The sequence below is a fragment of the Lepisosteus platostomus genome, chromosome 5 (assembly GCF_059453375.1).
Source record: "Lepisosteus platostomus isolate fLepPlt1 chromosome 5, fLepPlt1.hap1, whole genome shotgun sequence".
NCBI classification, from domain to species: Eukaryota; Metazoa; Chordata; class Actinopteri; order Semionotiformes; family Lepisosteidae; genus Lepisosteus; species Lepisosteus platostomus.
The window spans coordinates 52,337,635-52,362,356 of record NC_142615.1 but is presented as its reverse complement, the minus strand read 5'-3'; the positions used below and the strand labels follow the sequence as shown (position 1 = coordinate 52,362,356).

At 40.3% G+C, this 24,722-nt stretch overlaps 4 non-coding genes across 4 annotated transcripts; all 4 read left to right on the top strand.

Moving 5' to 3' along the window:
• Positions 1–3,276: 3,276 nt before the first annotated feature.
• On the top strand, positions 3,277–3,348 carry trnam-cau (transfer RNA methionine (anticodon CAU)). The gene has a single exon. It is a non-coding gene; the product is annotated as a tRNA-Met (tRNA).
• Positions 3,349–17,553: 14,205 nt separating this feature from the next.
• Positions 17,554–17,625, top strand: trnaa-cgc (transfer RNA alanine (anticodon CGC)). Its single transcript has one exon. It is a non-coding gene; the product is annotated as a tRNA-Ala (tRNA).
• Positions 17,626–18,715: 1,090 nt separating this feature from the next.
• On the top strand, positions 18,716–18,788 carry trnak-uuu (transfer RNA lysine (anticodon UUU)). The gene has a single exon. It is a non-coding gene; the product is annotated as a tRNA-Lys (tRNA).
• Positions 18,789–20,615: 1,827 nt separating this feature from the next.
• Positions 20,616–20,687, top strand: trnat-cgu (transfer RNA threonine (anticodon CGU)). The gene has a single exon. It is a non-coding gene; the product is annotated as a tRNA-Thr (tRNA).
• The last annotated feature ends 4,035 nt before the right edge of the window (positions 20,688–24,722 follow it).

Genomic DNA, 24,722 nt, shown 5'->3' with positions numbered 1-24,722 from the left:
CATATTAAAATGTGAAATACAAGCATTTCTTTGCTTCCCAGTAAAGAAATACTGATCAGCTTGACATGTTCTGATAATAATTTGTCTGATTTCTCAGAGATTGCTTTTGCTTTTCGCAGCACTGAGAACCAATGGAAGCCCGTTTCCGCCAGGGAGTAAAAAAACCGCACTATGGTATCTCAGAATTGCGACCTAAAAACTCAGAATTTTGACTTTATATCTCACATTTGCGACTTCGAAATAGCCCCTATTTCATTGTCTGTCCTTTTGTTATTGTAACGGATTCGGGTTCTAGGGCTTGTGCCCTCGCCGCTCCCACCCTACTTCGTGCCTCACTGTATTGGCTTGAATCCAGGCCTTGCTAGCTGAGCTAAAGAACATTTTAGATATAAAGTCGGAGTTCTGAGTTACCAAGTCGCAATTTTGAGTTACTTAGTTGGAATTCTGCGATACCATAGCGCGTTTTTTTAACTCCCTGGCAGAAACGGGCTTTCATACATTTCAATTAGTCTGATCAGTGTAGGACAAGTTAATGTAGAACCATTGCTATGTCTGTCTCTTGTTTGTATATAAATGAATGTCTTTGACAACTTAATGTTAGTTTTTAATTTAGTTTTACGATGTAGGTCATGCGTTAACATATGCACAAGCATACAAAATGTCTCCCTCCTGATTCAGCTCATGCTCCATAGGAGAGAAGCGATTCCTCCTGCTTCTCGTACAATCATATTAGAACAGAAGCCCGTGTCGCCCAGCTCTGATTCAAGAGTGACTCGCATCTTCAGCCCTTTTTTTATTCGTGATCCTAATTTTCTTTAGTTATGATCAATATTGAACTTTTTCTAAATAAAACGACAATAATCAAACATACAAAGTATTAGGAGTTGACAGGGTGCCCCTTTGGAATAGTCGTCAGAAAATGTGAGAAAAGGAAAGTTACCTAAGCTCTCACACACAGCATTGGAGATTGGAATCTGATTGTAAAAAAAAAAAACTACCTGTCTCCCCTTCATTTAACGTTGCTGTTGTTTTTATTTTACATGTTGTTAGCATTTTAATGAATTGTTAAAAGATTGATACACAAATTGCTAAATAAGAAAAGGTAAAAACCCAACTGTAAGCAATTGACCATTCATATTCCTGAATTTTAAATCCATGTGTTTAAATCCCTGTGTTTAAATCCCTGTGTCCAAGTGCCTGGTGCAGCTATTTTGAAAGCAGAGTCTATGATTTATTGCGGAAGCGCATTGTTGCCACCCAGGAAAAAAATCTTAATTAATAAATACCAAATTATCTCCTAATTACGAGATAGCAACGATGTAATTTGTGTGTATGAACAACCTGTTACATTTGCAATGGCAGTACCTACAGGCTATCGAAAGGTTTGCTGGCACTGTGGGTTTAGTTTTCCTGACAATGTGCATGCTGAGAAATGCGCACTGACTGACTTTCTTCTCGCAATGAAAATGTTACCGTTTGTACCTCATGTAAACACAGTTCTAACTATTACCACACTCATATATATCCTGAATCAAGAACGAATGTGACCTAGAATCCATTGTACCGCTTCAAACTGAAAGTCAGATATGTAGTCTCAAAACTACATAACCCAGGATTTTTTTTCCCTTGATGGCAGCATTGGCTTCTGTTATTTAGATTCAACCACTGAAGAGGTTGGTTTTGTGTTTTTAGCTATTGAACATAACTGGTAAGTTTAAGTCAGTTCTTGTAACTCTTTCCGCTCGAAAGCGCTGTATTAATACCGGCGCACCTGTCTCCACAGGACATTTATTGCTGTTTCCAAACCAATGTACTGCAGCTTGTGGCCACGTGTTCCTGCTGTCAGCATGTGATACCATGTTCTTCCACCGCTAGAAATATTACTGCTCTAGTACAGGAGTAAAAAAAGAAACAAATGCAAACACCGTTTAGAAAAAACACACACGTCTCAGGCCTTAACCATGACAAGGATGGGACTTGAACCTAAACGAGCAGAGCACAATGGATTAGCAATCCAAAAAGTGACTCCTGTTTAATTTTCTTTTCGCTTGCTCGATTTGTAGTACGCACCTCAATCCTTACAACCGGCAAACAAAAGGGCTTCATGTACCACAGCATTCTGCTGCAGGTACGGTTTGCACCATGTATTGGGCGAACCCGAATGAAATATTTCAAATATGTGAAGAATTTCATGAAACCTGAAAAAAGAAGATCACAGCCAATGTCAACAATTCGGAGCCTGTAGGTAGCTTCAACAGAACAAAACGATCTGAAGCCGCAATTCTTGTGACACTCTACGCTGTTGCTATTACTGCTATATCTGCTGCCGTTGCTTAAAACTCTACTCAGCGGGCAAGTTAGTTGTACAAGGAATAGACTACTTTGAGCCGTCCAAATTCCATTATGTGAATTTCAGCTTTTTTTTAATTAATAACAGCATTAGTAGTACAATGCGTGCTCAGAAACGTTACTTATTAGCTTATGAAGCAATAGTGTTTCGACAATTTGCGGTCTTCAAAAAGTAAACGCTGAAGTTTTTATACTTCCTTGTGAGCAGATCACCTTTGATTTAGAAAAGGAAAACTTACTCCCCTGTTGCTTTCATTGCAATATCTGAATCGAGACCCAAGCGCTAAGAAAGCTGAAAAACGCAGAAGTCATAAACCCGATTTTAATTTAGATACACATTTTCTAATGCAGCCTTCATTACAAGACAGTCTATTTCTCGAAAGCGTGTTATGTAAAAAAGAGAAAAACGAAAATATGTGGATGACAATATTTAAAAGCTGAAGATTTTACTTTTGAGAAATTGTCATTTTATGTATCTAGACGCTTTTCAACCACTGCTTTTAGAACTTTGCTGTGCTTCCTGAATCATTTTCAGTGTTATAAACTGGGTGTGGAAGTAGCGATCACTTTGTAGAGCAGTTGATAGACTGGAGCTGTTCAGACTACTCTTCTTATTTCTCAAATGCTTCCATCATTTTTCTTTCACACTAGGACGCGAGTGTGCATATGTGTTTGGTTTTCGTTTCACTGATTCTCATTGAAGATTTGTGAATTAAGGAGGAAAAATCAGTTGCTTGGGAAAGCAGAAGGTTTGGTTCTCAACGATCTTGAAGACACGCCCATGTAGTGCAGCGTGTGATATTTGTACTATAAAAGACCAAGTGCTCAAAGTGACGTCTGCGTTTACCGTTTAGACTTTTCATCTCGGGCGCACTTTTAGAAAGCAAAGATAGAGCAGTTGTGTTGAATCACAATATGACAGCTGTCAGCAGAGTGGCGCAGCGGAAGCGTGCTGGGCCCATAACCCAGAGGTCGATGGATCGAAACCATCCTCTGCTATACACACCGTCAGTCTAATGAAGTGAATTTAAACTGATTTTTTTCTCTCGTGTGTGTGCAAGCTTCACACTTACTGTATTCGTTAATCTTTACCAATAGCAGATGCCCAAATGTATCTTTGGTTGTTCTGCGATCCTTCATAGTTTCCTCAATTCCTTCAAATGAACATCCATATCAAAGCAATTATATATATACATTACAATTAAGGTACATATTAAAAATATCAACGCACATTTGTATAATGCTCATTTAATAATGATTGTCAAGGATTGTCAAGTTCTCCAACAAATCTGTGTTCTAATTTTAAAATATTTTTGCTAAGGATACAACGGGTGTATAAATGAATTCTCCCAACAGCCAGTTAAAGAAAAATTCCACACGTGAGGATGGTTTCTTGGACATTGACTTAGGTACTTAATTGTTTACTTGTTGTAGTTGCACACGAGTAAAACACGAAGATTTCCTGCAATATTCAAGAGGGTTTGCGAAGAAATCCCTTCAATTTTTAGCGGAGATTATGTTTACATCATCACAATCTGAAGCGCGTCCCTGAGTGCGTTTGACCCAGCAGCCCTTTGTTTAACAGCTGCACAGGGACACATTCCCATTGCTTTTCACAAATCACTGGCATTTTTTTGCAGCATTTCTTCTGTCCCGAGAAGCAAGATTTGTATTTTATCTTTCAGAAGTTGTATGAATTTCTTGAAGTTCAGAAACAACTTGTTCCAGAAAAGAAATGAACACTTGCTTCAAAGTAAATCAAGACGTATGTGTCTCTTGCTGTGTGTGCTCTTATCTGTCCATCTCTCGCTCCTCTTCTCTCTGGCAGTCTGTGCAGAGTATCTGAAGGGGATGTAACACCACTTGGAAAAGAAGAAAAATTCTCAGGAAAAATTCTCAGGCAGAATAAAAAATCATTATTCTCTTCTCAGTCAGATTCACAGCTCAGACTCACACTCAGACAGAAGCTCAACTCCGTACTGCTCTCTATCCTCACAATCCAGAACTAGAAGATATTCAGACAATCAGTGCTGCTACATGAACAATATCAGACAGAACAGCCTGGACTCATGTCACATTTCCCCCTTTTATCCTTCCTCCCAGCCCTCTTAGAGACATAAAAGACCTCCTGGTTCTCCTCTCTGTGAACTGGGCTCAGGGGTCACTGATCTGGCAATTGTGGGCTCTGTTCCAGGTTGAAAGCAAGAAGGTTCTATAAACGCTTTCCAGGACTTCCAGCCCTTCAGTATTACTTTCTTTACTGTATGTCAGCCTCCCAAAATGTTTATAAATGTTTTATAACACATATGAGTGTGGAATTATCGTATTATTTATATATAGTATTTATGTAATAAACACCAGTAGTGACACTATGATCAGTATATTGATTATTTGTAGCCGATGGTCCGATGGTCGTGTCTACAATAGTGACCATTTGACCAGTCTTTAGCTCTGGGCAGTGGGACTCAGATCACACAGAAGACCCGTCTGTGTGTGATTCCATACGAGCCCTGGGATTCAGCTACTCTAACAAATGTCTCATAGACCGTCTTATAAATTTACAATTAGATGAAGTCATGTAACAGTTTTACAGATAATATAAATAATCAGACAGCAGTTTTGGCAGTGGATACATCTCCACATGGGGGAAAGAAACTGAAATATATGTGCTCACTGTGAAGTAGGAAGAGGTGGTCAGACAAGCAAAACAACTTTGCAAATAATGTGAAGTGACATTGTTTTGTGTCAATCAGCTCACAGATTTCGCTTCATGTGCCTTAAGCTGTGCAATTTGTATGGTTGTTGAATGAGATTGGTTTCTTCACAAGCCCAGTCAATTGCCCAGCTTGCCGACGTACACCTTCATGAAGACTCTCTTTAAGATTTCATTGTCAAGTCGCCTCCTTTGCATACAATAGTAGCACCGACACTAAGAGAAAGGATGAGAAATGGCGTTTATCAAGCGATTGCAGTGTTTGTTTGACTGAGGATCCTTGTGTGCTGAACTGGCCTCTGGAGAAGTGTAGTGCAGTAAAACAGAAGGTTTGTGTCACTCAAGATTGTTACAGAACAGAACAATACAATTACAATACTTTTGTGAGAGTAAATATTACTGGTGCATCACAGTTCTTATAATGGTGAAAACAGGAGCACCTTCTCTACATTTTTGACTGAAGTATTTAAACGGAAAGAAATAATATCACTATGCAATTCATAAATGCAATTGAGCTCCTCTAAATGTTCTAGTCTGATGAAACAATGTATAGAATTAGGTGACAATATCGGAATTAATTCAAATGCACAAGATTAATTTTCAGCAACAAAAAAAGTGCTCGGAAATATTTTACAAGAATGAAACCTAACATTCACCTAAATAAACATTCACCCTCTACATAAGTAGAGAACAGTAGGACAGAAGGTTAGTGTCACTGGACACTGCGTCAGAGAGGCCGATCTCTTCTCCCTCATTATGCAGGCTTACCCACTCATGATGAACTGTCCTCCAGTGATACTCAGCTGCCATCATCGACTCAGACATGACGTTCATGTACATATTATACCTTAATATGGCACTGCGTTACAATAATTTGATCAAAACAACTGGTGAACAAATAATAATCAAATATTTCTTTCCTTCTTTTAGTAAAGATAAAGACTTTGTCCAAAAAAGAAGCATTTATACCTTTCCTCTCCTACCAGCCCTTACAAGTCACCCAGTTTTTAATTTAGAGCTGGATTAAAGCTCTAGTCTCTTTGGGGGTGTGAGTTGGAATCCCACTGCTGCCAAATATCTCCAACTATCTCAGTGTTAAGAAGCAAAAAACACACATTTGCTGCAGAAGTAACAGGAGAATTTGTGCCATTTAGCCTTATAGCGTGATGTCATTTTCTCATGCTCATTTTTAGATGCTTGTGATCGAATCTATGATTCTTATGAGTGTGCCCTCCATAAAGGTAGCAGATATAACGTGCCACGTTTTCAGAGAATCGCATTAAATACAGGTCAGAAGAAGGCGACAAAGTGTCCGCTAGGCAGTTCAGCGATTTCAACAGTGTTCTCTGTTGTTTAGGTCCAGAATGACACCCGTTACAACACACAGTGTCAGGCATCAAAAAGACTTCCCAAAACCCTGATCCTCTCCTTGATCCAGTGATGGCATCCAGACATTTCCTACAACAAAGCCAGGATACGATCTTCAACAACACGAGTGAAAGGCTAATTCCCAACCTTTGCAATCCTTTGCAAAGAAGGACCGCATGTGCTCAGTGTTAAATGCACTGTTCATTATTATTAATCATAATAATAATAATCTTTACATTATATAGTGCCTTTAAAGGTGGCTTTCCAAAGCGCTTTACAGAATGAAACCAATAAAGTTAAAAAAATACACAAGATAAGCAGGATGAGAATACACAGTTAGAGGAGACAATAGATGGTGGTATTAAATACAGTAGGAACAGAGGGGTAAAGAATAGTTCATTAAAGGCTCTTCTTTGTCAATTCAATGAAATGTTTCAGAAATGCTGAACGATTGATGTGTTTCACGCGCAGCGCGGGCTCTCCTTTGCTTACAAATATTTTTTTTCCACCAATTTACTCAACTACAATTTTTGCTGAGCATTTTGTTTGATTGCTTCCTTTTGTATACTGCACTGATTTCTGTATTGTTCAATTTCCCTGTTGATTTTAATTTCTTGTTTTCTAAGACAATCAGACCAGCTGTTCTGACCATACCTTGCACTGGAGCCACTCTTTTCTTTCCAAAGGCGTGGAGAGAGATGCTACTGCAGGTAACACCCCATGAGAAACATCATGAGCATCTGTAAAAGCTCTCTACCTGCCCGCTCCCCACACCGACGTGTGTGAGCAGGGATTTAAAGGGACATTTTGAAGTGTAGAAACATTTTATTGTTACATTTTCTGTGCAGTTAGTTCTCCTTCAACTCCGCCCAACAACAGAGGTCAGTTTTAATACAGGAGTAAAGGCACATTGCACATCTGCAAAACATCACATACAGGTTTAGGGAGAGCTACATCAGTGATTGGAAGGTAGGAAGTTTCGGGTCACTTTTTTATTATAGATTCAAGCAGCCCTGAATACCTTTTCAAGAAACATTTCAGAATCCCAGTCACGTCCAGTATGATTGCTACACAGGTCTACAGTATACAATCAGAATACTGTTTGTGCGTTATATAAAACACACCGCCCAAAGTATTTCTAAAACAGGAATTACACGTTTCTGAATGCGCCCTCCTTTATAAATAAAATAAAAGGTCTGAAGCCTGCTCCAAAGAAGCACTATATTCAGAGCTGACAAAGAAGTGATAGGAAACATCTCGGAAAACGAAGGTGCAGTCATTTCCAAGCATCGCACAACAAGAGCTGAACCCACCCGACGTTCTCCAAAAGAGTAAGGTGTTGGGAGTGTGGCTGGGTGGTCTAAGTGCTGGGTTTGTGCTCCATTTTCTTCGCTGGGTTAGGTTTGAATCTTGCCGCTGCTAAGTGTTGGTGGGTTAAGACCTTCCTTCTATTGCGAGTTCAATGGGTAAAAGCTTTGCTTGACAGTCTGTCGAGAGACTGAACTAGGTGTTTCAAGATAGTCTTTGTCAGCTTAACATCAAGGCATAAAAAAGCCTCATTTTGTGTTCCCAACAGCAATGCTCTTTGGTCCCTTCAGCATTATGCAGGGAACAACATCTGCCGTGATCACTTTTGAGTCAGTGTGAATCGTAGTGTGCCGCAATTGTTTTTTAAATTGGTTTTGTAGGCATGGTACATTTTTCTGTGAAACTTGAATGCTGTGCTTTTTCACGCAGAATCATCGGCAGGAGCAAAGCTTATTCAATCTTTGCGCACAGCACTCCATCAGAAATACTTTGTCCAAGTTTTGAAGAGATTGTGGGATTCTCTGCACACGTTCACATCGCGTACCTCAGACAACAACACCATTCAATGGGAAGTTGATTCTGCTTCTTGCAGTTGTCCCTGTGGTTGCAGTAGTTACAAAGTTGCACTTTCCTCCACCTTCTGCTATAGTATTCACTGGGTGAGCTTCATCATTTGGCTCAGAAAGGTCAACTGTGCTTCGGAAAAAATCAGCTGCAGTGTCGTTATTTTGTCGGTGAGTATGGCTGTCTTTTAAAGCACATGAAAAACACGAGTTTGTGGATTTCTCCAAATAGCAACGAATTCAGTTGTGCAGTGCTTTACTGCTTTCAGAGGGTCTTTTATCAACGCTGCTATAGTAGAGAAGTGACATAATCACAAACACAACCATTTGTGCTGGCTGTTTCACTAAGTATTAAGCTTTTTCAACTATCACATGATTTTAACTAATTTATCATCATCTCCAGGAGAGCACCTCGCACTGCTCACTGAGCTGATGTACAGTATGTGCCCATTTCTCAAAAATTAAATATCATCTGAACTGATTTTTTCTATTTTAAATGCTTTCCTACTCTTTTAATATTTCAGTTAAATCTTGAAGTACTTTCCATTGATATTAATCCTAGTCCCGATGAACGATTCTGGGACATGGTGTACCTTGAATAATGTTCTTATAGGTTTCAGTTTGGAAAAGTGCGCTCTCCAGAAGCTACCGAAACCTCCAATGGTCGCACAAAGCTTAATGCAATAGCAACGTTTGGGGTTGAAAAAGAATATTACTTGCTATGAATACGAACACTGTTACAGGAGGTGCGTAAGGTATTTTAGCTCAGATCATCAATTTATCTTACATTTCTACTCCATTAATATCGCTATTGAGTGCTAAAGGTAGATCCTGGCAATACTTCATGAGATCTTCTTAAGAAAACTTAAAAAAATAGATTTCCAGTGCTGAACAAAAAGTAAAAAATATCGATTATGTGCAACTGATAAAATCTCTCTTCCAGGGATGTTGTAGCCACATGCAAATTACTTTATCAGCTTTAAAAGTTTCTTTTGCATTTATAAGACGATCAGCATGACACTCAAAACATACCTGTATTCAGTAAGCGCTGAGTCTGCTGGCTGAGCAAGTTGCTTCCTTTACACACAATAGCAGCCCTGAAACTAAGATAAATGAAGAGAAATTGCTTTTATTGGGCACTTTTCATATCCGATGAGCTTGACATCTCCCAAGGGCGATGGAGTTTTTTTGCGACACTGCTTTTCCCTTTTTTCTTCTTTCTGTACTCTGATGGGAAAAAAAAAACAAGAAATCATGTAAGGGAAAAATGTATTTTTTTTCATGGAGAAAACCTGCACCAGGAAATGTTTTGTTTTGAAGAAGTGATTTAACATGATACATGACCTAATTTACTGGAGTAAATGCTCACACTGCAAGGTCTGCTTTACTACAAGAGAGAAGTAGAGTGAAAGATCATAATTTCACTGCGTTGTTCAAGAAAACATCTTTTTCTTTGAATTCTAAATCAATCAGAATTTCAAAGTGACACACAAACCCTTTGTCTGTATTAAAGAGATGATATTTTAAAACTGATAAAAATGTAGAAAACACGTTTCTCACTTAGAAATTTTAGATGGGATGGTGTATTACTAGTTGCAGCTCTGAACTTACCATGGTGCAATTCAGTTACATGATTGGCCAGTGGTTTAATGGATAACGCGTCTGATTTTGCATCATGAGATTGTAGGTTCGACTTCTACCGGGTTCGTGTGTTTTTAAATCAGGCTACTCAGAAATAGATGTCCATTATGTGAATGAACCGCACCTGAAAGCAAACGTTGGTCAGGTTTCCTTCTTTCCAGCATGAAATAGCAAATCGTTACAAAAAGCACCAGCTAATGTCCAATAGCGTTAGTCATTTTAATTAACATGAATATACTGTAAGGTCTTGGTACATGGGATTGGATTTCATCCACAATTTAAAAAAGGGCAAATTATATTTACAGGCTTCAGACACTTTTTAATACAAAAGTGACCTAAAACTCTGTAACTTTCAGGTTAGTTTGAACCTGTAATGAAAAAGGGGCCTGAAACTTCCATTCTGTGATGTAACTGTCTCTAAAGTCGGACGTGATGTTTCACGGATGTGTAGTGTGCCCTTTCTCTTGTCGTGTTCAAAATGACTTGCTGTGTAATTTCCTGAATGCGTGTTCTGTACTGCTCTGTTATTTCATTTAGATTATCTATGTGGTGTACAGATAAAACCAAACTACATGGTATAATTTCCGGGTTCGGCACCAGCTGAACCTGAACATACATCAGCCAATCTCGACATGATTTGAACACACAACCTTCTGATGTGGTATCAGATGCACTACCGTTGCACCACAAGGTCACTCCCCGTAAGTGCTTTTAATTCCCCCAAGGAGAAAAATCAGCGTCCCTGAAAAAGATTTTTTTTTCATTCTCTCCTGTGAGAAGCGTCGCTCTTCCAACGAGGGTCTCTTCTTCCCAGACCACAGATTATTCTTCCTGTCCGGCTCTCATACAGAGAACAGACACACTGTCTCCACTAATGTGTTTACTACATCTATAGATCTGACCCCCTTACAGCCCTGATATTCCTGGACAGGATCCCATATTGAGCAGTATTTCTCGCGTTGTGAACTTACAGTGTGTACACAATGTACTTTATACATAAAGTAAGTGTTTTCGTAACTCTTGGACGTTTTGTGAAAATATTACTGGCATGTCAAAATCGCCCCCTCAACTGAACAGTTCCACCCCCCTCAGTTTTGGATAAAAGGTTTGGATAAAAAGTTTTTGAACACTTTCACTTACTTAACTTGAGCCGTAAAAAATAGTTGTACTTTGTCAATGGTCAGATAACTATACTAACCCCGAATTCACAGTTACTAGATCAGACTGTTTGATGTGCAGGGGGCTATCCATCCAGGAACAGCACGTTACATAGTGTCTATGTTTTGGGGTGTCAACATTATTATGACCTTATTTGCTCAGGTGGACCAATGCCTTGCAGTAGTTTATCCTTATACTTACAATCGTTATATAACTAGGACTGTAGTTATAGAAGTTTGTACTTTCTGTTGGTTTTACAATGATTTCTTAATGATTCAGATCCTCGTTACCGTTGATGTTGTTGAAAAAATGAACACATATGGTTGATGCTCCAGGCAAAAATAATCACGTGAGTTCTGATGAACGTGGAACTGTTCTTTATCACTAAATACCAGATTGCTTGTCGTTATCTTCTAACATGAAATACTAATCAGTGGCATGCTTACGAGAATTCACTTGGATGGTTGCAACGGCTCCGTTTAAACCAAAATATCACTGCCCCCCTCAGGATTTCAGACCCCCCCCTACAGATCATTCCCCTGGCGCCAGTCCTGGGTATAATGATGAACATAGCTGCCTTGCAAGCAGTGAATCCGGGTGTGATTCCCACCTGACCCATCGACAAACCTTTTCCAATGAATCTTTGATCGATTTAAAAAAGTCTTGAAGCTGGTAGGCTAGGGAAGAAGCACTGTTTGAGTGCACTGAGGAAAATGTGCTACTGTGCTGTGCTGCTCCAGTAGCGCAATTGGTCAGGTTGTGGTGCTTTTGTAGTGGAGTCATACCAAGGTTGTGAGCTCAATCATCACGTGGAGTAGGTTCCGTTTTCAGCTGCAGAAACGTGCTGTTGAATTTAAGTTGGTTCTTGTGTTACTTTTTCCTCTCAATGGAGCTGTATTAATGCAGGCACACCTGCTTCCATGTCAAGTTATTTATCATTGCTCACAAACCAACACACTGCAGACACCTCTGATATTGTCACTGTTTGTGGGCCACATGTTCCTGCTGTCAGCCTACCATGATCATACACCTATAGAAATATTATTGCTGTAGTACAGGAGCGAAGAAACAAAACGAAAGCACACCAAGTTTAAAAAGGTCAAAATGTGTCAAAGCCCTTCCTCGAGGAGGATGGGGTTCAAACCTACTTGTGCAGAGCATCATGTACTAAGAGGAGAGTGCTTTAACCACTAGGCCACCTCCATACACACTTTATCCCCCTCCGGACATGAGTTGGCCTCTTTCCCCATACTCAAGGGTAATTTTCCTCTTCCACCTACAATTTCAACATTTACCTTGTGAGATGTCAAACCACAGAGCCTGTGCTGCGCTTCAGTGTTAGCTGTAGTGGACAGCCCATTGAACATAAAAAGCATATTGAACTCCTTTGACATAAGCCATTTCTCGTCACTTGCTCAGCGAGCAGGCTCAGCGCACACTGAATGCAGGTGTCTCAGAGCAATTGAGATGTGTCCAAGTGGCTGTAAAAGGGATATCTGATGCCAATGCCATGGCTTAGTTCTCTGGTTGGAGTATTCTCGGTCGCATTTAATGGCAACGTCATGGCAACGTCAGCTCAAACCACCAAATGGAGACGGGCGTGCCGACAAGCTGACCCTGCTGATGCAGGATTAACACTAGGATGCGAGAATGCTGTGGCTTAGTTGGTTAAAGCGCCTGGCTAGTAAACAGGAGATCCTGGGGTTGAGTCCCAGTGGTGCCTGTCTTGCCACACAGTTTATCATTATGGACAGCAACATGCTTCTACATTTAATTTTTGGAGCAACTTGTTTTTAAAAAAATCCATACAAATTGCAAAAGATAAAATACTCATCTGTTTTGTCAGTGCAGAGGAATTACTGCCAGCTGGCAAGGAAACGAAAAAGATTTTTTTGTCTTTAGCCAAAAACCTGTGAATGTAGAAGAAAGGTGATGTGCGTTAGTTTCTATGGCACAGTCAGTCAGCGTATCCTTCAGTTAAACATAACGTTGGTAAATCAAAAGTCCCCAGAGACGCATTTCAAATTAATCCGACCTCAACACCGTCTCCCCTAAATGTGATGGGGTTTCTTTGGATGTCCTTAAGCATCCTGATAGTTGCAGAGATTTCAAACTTTTGGCACAAATCAAACTACAAGAAGTTAATAATTGAGCGCCTAAGTCAATATCACGGGAATGTCCAATAATGACGAACATCAGTAGCTTCAAGGAAATTTAGACTCGCACATGGAGTTTTATCTTCGAATGGAGGTTGGGAGAATTCATTTATACTCTCGTTGCTCATTAGCTAAACTATTTAAAAAATATATGACACGGATTTGTTCGAGAAAATTGTAATTGCCTTAAAGAGAGTCTTCTTGAAGATGTGCACCAGCTAGCTCTCCACTGTCAATTGACAGGACTTGAGAAGAAACTGTTCTCATACAACCAACATACAAATTACACATCTTAAGGAACATGAAAAGAAATCCGTGTACTAAATAACATAAAACTGTCGCTGCAAATTATCACCAAGCTGTTTTATGTGTCTGACCACCTCTTTCCTACTTTGCAGCGAGCACAAATCTTTCTGTTTCTTCATCGCTATTTTACTGTCTCTTTCCCCCATGTGGAGATGGATCCACAGCCGAAACTTTAGGTCAGTTCCTGTTATTCTGTCTGATTGAAAGAGCTTTATTAAAGGCACTCCCATCTCTGCAGGAAAGTTATTGCTGCTCTCAACACAATATACTGCAACCAAATATAGCGATACTGTCACTGCCTGTGGGCCACGTGTCTTGCTGTCAGTCTATTATATCATGTTCATCCACACCCAGAAACATTACTGCTGGAGCACAAGAGTTATATAGGCGCAGTCCATAGAGCAAGAATCTCTTAATCTCAGAACTGTGGGTTCAGCCCCCACATTGGGTCCCTCTGTGTCAATTTCATCCCCCCAATCCTCCTAGCATGACCTGATGGCGTAACAGTGATACCCAGTACCCAGCGTAATTCAGCTTTCTTTCCACTTGATTCAGATTTTGATCTGAAATCATCGGCCGAACAAGAGTTTGGCTAAATCGAGGGAGATCTGCTCACAAGCAAGTATTAAACACTTCAGCATTTACTGTTCGAATACCACAGTTTGTCAAAACACTGCCGCTTCTTAAACTAATAAGTAACGGTTTTTGAGCACGCATTGTATTGTTAATGCTTATATTAAAAAAGCATAAATTCACATAGTGGAATTTGGACTGAACAAAGCAGTCCAGCCCCTTTACAACATTACATACCCACTGATTAAAGCTTAAAACTACAGCAGCAGGAGTAACAATAATGACAACAACATGTTTGGAGTTCGGCATTTCATTTATTCTGCGGAAACATCTTATCGGAATGAACTGCCCGAGATAAAAGAGTAATTGCGGCTTCAGATCGTTTTTACAGAGCATTGCGTTGTTCTGTTCATGCTGACTACACGCTTTAGATTTGTCATTTACTGCAGACGTTGCTTTTCCAGGTTTTTCTGAAATTCCTCGCATTTGAGCCAGCACTAAAACATTTCATTCCCGTCGCTGAATACATCGTGGAAACGGTATTTGCAACGGAATGCTGTCACACATGAAACCTTTTTGTTATTCGGTTCTGAAGTTTGAAAATGAAAATAAAACGGGGGTCAATTCATAGGCTTGAAAGAAGTCCAAGCAGCATAAAAACCCGCGAATTCTCACAAAGGCTGCACCTTTCTTCTGCTGCTTTTATAAATCTGCCTTAAACATTTGAATGCATACCTTACTACTGCTAATCACATTCACGTGTTTACGAAGCTTTTTTCTGTCCGTTATGTTTTCGCTAAGCAGTTTCTCCGTTTTCCTCGTACTGTGATTGTCAGCGAGCACAACAAGACTGAAACAGTGTAAAGGCAGGTAAAAAAGAGAGGGTAAAACGCCTGACTGTCGGGAGTGGGATTTGAACCCGTGCGTCTATTTGGAGAGTGAAACACAAAGCTTAAAAGACACGAAGTTGTGAATTTGCTGTTTTAAACTGCTCGACTGTCCTGAAAAAAATGTGTGCTGATTGCTTCTTTCTTACCAAAAAACCCAAACACACATTGAACATTTACCTCTACCATACATGTCAAAAGCTCACTCCCCATCATTTCTATCCCTTTATTTCATTCTTTTGATGCATGTTTTTGCACATAACCTGTTACCTTTTTGTTGTTTTGCACACTGCCTGTTGTTGTTTTTTGCACATCGGCTGTTGTCTCTGTCTTTCTTTTGTTATACAATTGTATTGTTGTTGTGTTTTTTTTCTTTGTACTACTTATGTCCGAGAGCTAGCTAAATAGCATTTCGTTATACCTTATACCTGTGTATGAGTATAATGACAATAAACTTGAACTTGAACTTGACATAGTCTTGCAGGCAGTATATTATTTTATCGTTTACTCGTTTAAAAAAACACGGTCTTCTCGTTCCTAAGTCAGATTTTTAGTGCTTTCGAACGTTACTTCCAACCTGGACTGACAGCTCACCAGATCTGTTTGTGATCAGACTATGGAGTCAGGGGCTGTACCAAGCGCACGTTCCTTCCCAATGCTGAGGCGATCATTCAGAAGATGGGTGTGAAGAGAGACAAGCTTTGTCGACTAAAAAACAAGGCAGTATATGCACGGATACTAATCACTGGCGATAGTTATGTTCTCTTACTATTGAGACTCCTACATTGCAAGTTTTTTTGAAGACTTCGAAATAGGCATGGGTGGGGTTTGATAAAACGATCGTCGATTTACGAGACTGACGCCTTACCACTTGGCCACCGCACCTTCGAAAAAACGTGGGAATAATGTGGTTCAAATTATTTTTTTTCTGAATCTGGTTTACATCGCCTGGAGGTAGCACAACAATAAAAGGGATACTTAACAAGGCGATACACTGTAGCAGTGTGACTCCAACAGATGCTCCTGAAGAGGCTGGAGGTTTAAGCCAGCTCCTTAGAGCGCTCGGCCGTGTTACTCTCAACAGCGGCTCTTCAGCTCTTGTTGTTTGACCTAGTGGTTTTATGAGGCGTGGAAATGACCGCAACTTCGTTTTCTGAGATGCTTTCTCTCACGTGGTGAAATCTCGACCTCTTTGGCATCTCTGGCTATAGTTCTTCTGTAGAGCACCTCTGCTTATAGTGCCCTTGAAGTCATTTTATTTTTACAGGAAGACGCATTCCCTAACAATCTCTCCTGTTTTAGAAATGCTTCATAAGGCGTGTTTGATTCAACGGACAAACAGTATACTAATTGTACAATGCAGATCTATGCAGCATTCGTACTGGATTTGACTGGGATTCTGAAATCCTTCTTGAAAAGGTATTCAGATTTGAGAACCTATAATAAAAACACAGACCTGAAACTCCCTAGCTTCCAATCCTTTACTCTTCCTTTACTCTCGTAGTTTTCAAAACGACCTCCGTTGTCGGGCGCAGTTAAAGTGGAACTGGCCTGACTGCACAGGAAAGTACGGAATGCTAAAATGTTTCTACGGCTCAAAATGTCCCTTTAGACCCTCGTCATGTCTCTGTGAGGAACGGGTAGGTAGAGAGGTTTAATAGATGCTCATGATGTTTCACACGGGGTGTTACCTGTTGTAGTGTTTCAAAAGATGTGTTAGCGGACCACAGATTATCTTGAAAAGATTTGGGTTTGCACTGGCTGGGATTAAAAAACTGACTCAATTATTTGGAAGGCGCCTGTACCACCAACGCACTCCCGAGAAGCACCTGCAAATTATCACAATCCTCTCTCTCACCTACAAAGTTATGGAGACACAGACATCCAATGAAAGCTCAAGGCTCCACTCAAGGCTTTATTCACTCAAGGCTCCACTCTTTTGTTGTGATGTCATTTTAATAAATATTAGCTTTGACAAGGTGTCATTTTTGCCTCTTAAAGTTAAAGTCTGCTCCTTTCTTCCTGGTATAGAAAGAACTAAAAGTAAATTATTCAGCTCTACCGCCTGTGTGCATTGACAAGACATCTCAAAAGGACATATTAAATAAGAACACGATCCTTCCTGTTACCATTCCTGTGGTTGGGGCGTTGTTTCACCCTTTTACGTTAAATCATCAGTACTGCTGTTTTTCTATGCATAGTTTAATCAAGAGCACTTAAAAGATGCAAATAGGTTTCAAATAAAATAGAATTGAAGGACAGTCGAGTAAGGAGGTAGAAAAAAAAGCACTCCCCCGTCTGGGAATCAACCACCGTCGCCCATGTAACTGGATGCAAAAATAACAGATTAATTTGTGCCCAGCCTCTTGAAGCTTCGATGCGATTATTTTTCCTTCCTTATTTTTTCATTCCAATGAATTTACTCTGTAGTAGAAGAAACGCGAAAGTGGGAAACTGCAGGCATTCTTCGTGAGTGGTGTGATCAGTGAGCATTTGCACATCTCTAAGTCTGTTCCATAAAATTTTTCATCGGGGATGTAGCTCAGTGGTAGAGCGCATGCTTCGCATGTATGAGGTCCCGGGTTCAATCCCTGGCATCTCCAGGTGCTTTATATTACAGTACTCACATCGCAATCTTCTGTTGAGTGAGAACTCTTTGCTCGTGTTCAGAGAGAGCCAGGTTTACACAATTAAATGCAGGCACACTCGACGTGCTGCAGAGTTGCGCTGCTGTTTTAAATGTACCTCATTTAGTTCTGTTAAATCCTAAATTATTTGAACTAATTTAGTTAAGGAAAATGCAAAAGAGCATGACAAGTATTGATCGTATAAAATATCCATGGCACAACTCGAGAAAGTACTGAAGGACTACACATCGACTTTTGATGATTACAAGAGATTCAAGAAACACAACCGTCCGCACCTGGGTTTGGATCCTGAACGCTAGAGTTAAAAGAACATAAGCGACGTTTATGACCTATAAACTCTCTAAATTGTCTTATAGTTTATGAAATAAAACAATTTCTTAATAATTACTTACTGATGATAGACGATTTATTAAATTTCAACAAAATCACAATTACAAACTTTTTCGGTTAAACTGTTATTCACATACTCTAACGTAAATAAACGTTAGTGTCTTCCGGTGTGTGAGCCAATTTCTCCCAAAAATATTCGTTAGTCTGTCGGGAGGCTGTGCAGGGTGTGAAGAAATAGAATTTCTAAAAGACAGGCTCCCTAAGATTAACATCAAGGCAGAAAAAATGCTGTTTTCTCTACAGAAATGCTCTTTACATTTCAGCACTGTTGCAACTCCCTTTATAAAGGGTGTGCACACGTATACAACCAAGGCATTGAAAGATTTTTTTAAAAATTATTGTTCCAAAACATGTTCCATTTGTTTTCTTTTTAATGTTGTTGATTAAAAGATTTTATTAAATGAGAAAAAATCTGAATGTGAAAAAAGGTCCAAATGCTATTGAAAAAAATCAGTAATGTGAGGAAAGATGGATTGTGGGAGCCCCTTAACTACCCATGTCATGCTGTATTTCTCACTCATTCTACTGGGAGTGATGCCGTCGCTTCATGATAAAGTCTGTCAGTGGTCATTCCAGACGGGTCAGGTATGAGTGCTCTTCGGAACAAGAGACACGTGACTTGCGAGGATCCCGACAGTGTCGATTTTCTTTCAGAGCCCGGATAGCTCAGTCGGTAGAGCATCAGACTTTTAATCTGAGGGCCCAGGGTTCAAGTCCCTGTTCGGGCGGATGTGCTGTTCTTAAATCTATTGTGAATGTCATTCTAAATAGTCTTTTATCTTTCACTGGTCTAGCTGTACTGTGGTTATTTTAAATGTCCATTACTTGTATTTACAGTAGTGTATTTAGTGTTTCATTTCACAAACCGAAAATGTTCAAGTAGATCTTGTCACTCTATTCCACGTAATCATCTAAATTAAATCACAGTAGAGTACAGAACACGCAGTGAGGAGCTCACACAGTGAGTACTCTTGAATACGACAAGAGGAAAGGCACACTGAAAATCTGCAGAACATCATGTCCGAGTTTACAGTGACAGCAGAGGTTGGAAGCGACGTAGTTTTTTAATACTCGCTCGCTGAAGATCTCTCAAGAAACCTCGGTGGAGATTTAACGGGTGTCTAATAATCACGTTCAAAAAGATGACGATAAGTTTTTTTTTTAACTAGGTAGCCTTAATGGCAACACGGTGTGAGTAGATCTTAAAGTAGCTGCAGAGTACCCGTAATGGCAACGCAGTGCTTTGAGTTTGGCTTTTCTTATTTCTTCTGCAGAACCAGTGGAATCGGAATATACTGATCCGCATAAGAAGCGCTTTCGGTTTCTGATCATTTTTATTGAGCGCTGCTCTTAGTACCACAGGCAAGATGGCTGGTGGTCTAAGGCGTTGCGTTCAGGTCGCAGTTAACCCTGGAGACGTTTGTTAAAATCTCACTTCTATTAAAGAGGTCTTTCTCGTTAGAGTAGAAACAATAGAAGCCTTAAGCGGGGAAAAAATCACAACATCTCGCATTTCACGTGTTTAATGTTACCTGTCTCAGTGGTTGCCTCGGTGATTGATGGCTCTTCTCCCTCGCAGGGTGACGGCAAACGTCTTCAGAGAGGGAGTCTCCCACGCACGGCTTTTCTTTATCAAGAGCTGAGACAACAGAAACAGACTTCCAACTGACATGAATTACTTCTTGAGCGTTTATGACTGTCTTTAAAAGCTGAGAGCAGGTGAAAACGTCTTTGGAAATGAGGCAATGACTGCTGACAGTAAACAGAGCTGACGCTCAGCTGCAGACAAGCGCTCCTCGTTAGTACAGTGCTGAGTACCCCCGCTTGTTGCGCGGGAGACTGGGGTACATTTCTGTGACAGGGCGCTGGTTTAATTTTTTAACAACCTGACTTCACTTAAAAAAGTATGTACTGTGTACTACGTTTCGGACTAGATAGTGCGGTAGAATATGGAGATCATCTCCAGCTTTGAGCTCAACTGCAACAAGAAGTCATGCTAAATGTAGTATAGTGAGTAGACATCGCCAGACAACAGAACGAGAGAGTAGAAGGCAGGAATATATGGTGTAAGGGCGTGATCTGTGTAGTTAATAAAATAGTTAAAATAATATAAAAACGTCTCTTTATTAAGATACACAACATTGAAGGCGACGAGAGATGAGTGCTTGACGGACTCAAAGCGAGTGCAGTGCAGATTTTAGTTCTCTTGCTGTTAGAAACGAACTTCTGAATTTTCGGACTTTTCGTTTAGCTTGCGCCATGGAAGATATGGTAGCCGCGCCGAGAAGCTTTGCTTATGCCCAGCTTTTTCCACCGCTTCTACTGAACCTCGGAGCCCCGGATTTGTATACGGAATACAAGATATGGATGGAGTCGTACAGATTTTTTTTAAATAGCCAGTGGATCTACAGAAGCTCAGGATGCCGTGAGACGTGCTACATTACTGCACTGTATCGGGGCTCCCGTGCAGCGGATTTTCGCCAACCTCCCTGGAGAAAAAGACTGTAGCTGCCTTAGACGCTTCCTTTACACCGCGGAGAAATGTGTACTTGAAGGGCGCGGTGGCCAAGTGGTAAGGCGTTGGTCTCGTAAACCGAAGAGCGTGGGTTCAAACCCCACCTGTGCCAGTTTCATTTGTCACCGCTTTCCTTTAGTTTCAAAGTCTTAAAAAAACTCGCAATGTAGGGATCTCAATAGTAAGAGAACATAACTGTCGCCAGTGATTAGTATTCTTGCATATCCTGCCTTGTTTTTTATGTCGACAAAGCTTGTTTCTCTTCACACCCATCTTCCGAATGATCGCCTCAGCCCCCGACTCCATGGTCTGATCACAAACAGATCGGGGGAGCTGTCAGTCCAGGTTGGAAGTAACGCTCGAAAGCACTAAAAATCTGACTTAGGAACGAGAAGACCGTGTTTTTTTAAACAAGTAAACGATAAAATAATATACTGCCTGCAAGACTATGTCAAGTTCAAGTTCAAGTTTAAAGTTCAAGTTTATTGTCATTATACTCATACACAGGTATATGGTATAACGAAATGCTATTTAGCTAGCTCTCGGACATAAGTAGTACAAAGAAAAAAACACAACAACAATACAATTGTTTAACAAAAGAAAGACAGAGACAACAGCCAATGTGCAAAAAACAACAGGCAGCGTGCAAAACAACAAAAAGGTAACAGGTTATGTGCAAAAACATGCATCAAAAGAATGAAATAAAGGGATAGAAATGATGGGGAGTGAGCTTTTGACATGTATGGTAGAGGTAGATTTTCAATGTGTGTTTGGGTTTTTGGTAAGAAAGAAGGCACTGTGAGGTTCAGATCATAGGTGAGAGGTGAGGAGTGAGCGAGAGGCTGGGAGTTTGATAGTTTGATAGTGCGGGGGTAAAAACTGTTTCTGAGTCTAGTAGTCCGGACCCGAATGCTCCGGTACCGTTTTCCATGTCATACTAAACGCCACAAATTGTTAGTCCAGTCGTATCAATCGTCCTAAAATTACGGAAAATCGGATGCAACTGGTGCAATCAGCACCTATTTCTTCAGGATAGTCGAGCGGTTTAAAACAGCAAATTCGCAACTTCGTGTCTTTTAAGCTTTGTGTTTCACTCTCCAAATAGAGGCACGGGTTCAAATCCCACTCCCGACAATCAGGCGTTTTACCCTGTCTTTTTTACCTGCCTTTACACTGTTTCAGTCTTGTTGTGCTCGCTGACAATCACAGTACGAGGAAAACGGAGAAACTGCTTAGCAAAAACATAACGGACAGAAAAAAGCTTTGTAAACACGTGAATGTGATTAGCAGCAGTAAGGTATGCATTCAAATGTTTAAGGCTGATTTATAACAGCAGCAGAAGAAAGGTGCAGCCTTTGTGAGAATTCGCGGGTTTTTATGCTGCTTGGACTTCTTTCAAGCCTATGAAGTGACCCCCGTTTTATTTTCATTTTCAAACTTCAGAACCGAATAACGAAAAGATTTCATGTGTGACAGCATTCTGTTGAAAATACCGTTTCCACGATGTATTCAGCGACGGGAATTAAATATTTTAGTGCTGGCTCAAATGCGAGGAATTTCAGAAAAACCTGGAAAAGCAACGCTTGCAGTAAACGACAAATTTAAAGCGTGTAGTCAGCATGAACAGAACAACGCAATGCTCTGTAAAAACGATCTGAAGCCAAAATTACTCTTTTATCTCGGGCAATTCATTCATTCCGATAAGATGTTTCCGCAGAATAAATGAAATGCCGAACTCCAAACATGTTATTGCCATTATTGTTACTCCTGCTGCTGTAGTTTTAAGCTTTAATCAATGTGGGGGACTGAACCCACAGTTCTGAGATTAAGAGATTTTTGCTCTATGGACTGCACCTATATAACTCTTGTGCTACAGCAGTAATGTTTCTGGGTGTGGATGAACATGACATAATAGACTGACAGCAGGAACACGTGGCCCACAGGCAGTGACAGTATCGCTATATTTGGCTGCAGTATATTGTGTTGAGAGCAGCAATAACTTTCCTGCAGAGATGGGAGTGCCTTTAATACAGCTCTTTCAATCGGACAGAGTAACAGGAACTGACCTAAAGTTTCGGCTGTGGATCCATCTCCACATAGGGGAATGAGACAGTAAAATAGCGATGAAGAAACAGAAAGATTTGTGCTCGCTGCAAAGTAGCAAAGAGGTGGTCAGACACATAAAATAGCTTGGTGATAAGTTGCAGCGACAGTTTTATGTTATTTAGTATACGGATTTCTCTTCATGTTCCTTAAGATGTGTAATTTGTATGTTGGTTGTATGAGAACATGTTCTTCTAAAGTCCTGTCAATTGACAGTGGAGAGCTAGCTGGTGCACATCTCCAAGAAGACTCTCTTTAAAGCGATTACAAGTTTCTCAAACAAATCTGTGTCATATTTTTAAAATATTTTAGCTAATGAGCAACGAGAGTATAAATGAATTCTCCCACCCTCCATTCGAAGGTAAAACTCCATGTGCGAGTCTAAGTTTCCTTGAAGCTACTGATGTTCGTCATTATTGGACATTCCCGGTGATTTTGACTAAGGAGCTCAATTTTGACGTGTCGTAGTTCAACATGTGCAAAACACTCGTATCCCCTGCAAATATCGGCAAGGTCAGTGATATTCTCAACAATTTGTGCCATTGCAATTCGTGCAATTCGTGCCATACTTTTTCGAAATGTATTCTGACATGCCAGGATCAGAGGGTCATATTTAAAAAACTGGTGCATTAAAATTTCTTGTACTTCAGGATTTTGATAGTCTGTTACATTGTCTTTCAAACGTTGGTGTCAGAACTGTGAGACATTTTCATAATTGGGGGGAAGGCTGTAGCAATAAGCAGAAAGTGCAATCACCTTTTCCCAGTGTAAGTCCGTGTTGTGGTGAGTTTTTAAAATTGGTTTGCGATTTTCTGAAATATATTCCATACAAAAATATAATTTGGACAGTCGCTATTTGGATATTCCCTTTCAGTGAAGATGTCTACAGTATTCCAGCCGGATTAGTACTGATTGAAGAGAGCCATCTACAGGCGAAAAGCGACATAACATCACAGCAGCAGCATTTAAGGTGGAACGAAAAACACGCATAAGAAGCTGGCGAATAAGAAGCTACTGTAACTTCAGCCTCGTAGCAGACCCTGGGAGGCATGCTCAAAATAATCATCTTTCCCAGTACTTCAGAGTCATATATAGATCGCTTTACTGCAATTTAATTTGATTGATGGGAGATCTGATGCCATCGAGCCTGTACTGCGCTTTCACATTGAAATTGAAGCCATTTCTCATGCTTTCTCTCAGTGTCCGGGCTGCAATTGCGTGTAAAGGAGACGACTTGAAAATGAAACGTGTAATCACCTTACAGAGGGTCTTCACGACGGGGTGCGTCAGCTAGTTCTCCATTATTGTCAGTTTACTGGACTTCTGAAGAAACCTATCTACAACGAAGATACAAACTGCACAGTTTAAGGCACATGAAGAGAAATCTGTTTGCTGATTGACTCAAAAAATATCGATACAAATAATCTGCGAGGCTGATTTACTTATCCGACCACCTCCCTCCGTCCCCCTTTGCTGTTAGCACAATTCTTTCAGTTTCTTTTCTTGTATTTTCCTTGCTATTTTAGTGTTCCCCATGTATAGATGGATCCACAACCGAAACCGTTTTCACCCTATGTTTCTGCACACCTTGCACAGCTCCAGTGGTGCAATTGGTCAGCACGCGGTATTTATACAACAGTGCACAGCGGAGTTATACCGAGGCTGTGAGTTTGTGCTTCACCTGGAGCAGTGTCTTTAGCTACTGAAAGCAACTGTCAAGTTTAGATACTATCAGGTATCTGATGGAGATAAATTAACATCAAATGAAGAAGTAAAGGTTTACTTCGAGTCACAATCAAATAAGGCTCCACAGCTGAAACATTGTGTTTCCTTCTCTTTTCAGCATGGAATAAACCTTGACTTTTTCCTTTGAAGCCCATGCATGCTGACCCAGCTCCCTACTTAAATTACCATCAGCTGTGTACCTCCAGCTGACCTGTACACAAATATATGAGAGAGGTCTACTGAGACGAGAGGAGCACTGAAGACTTGAAAAAGCTCTCGCATTAGACTCTGTGTTTTTGTTGTTCCCCAGATTTGTTTT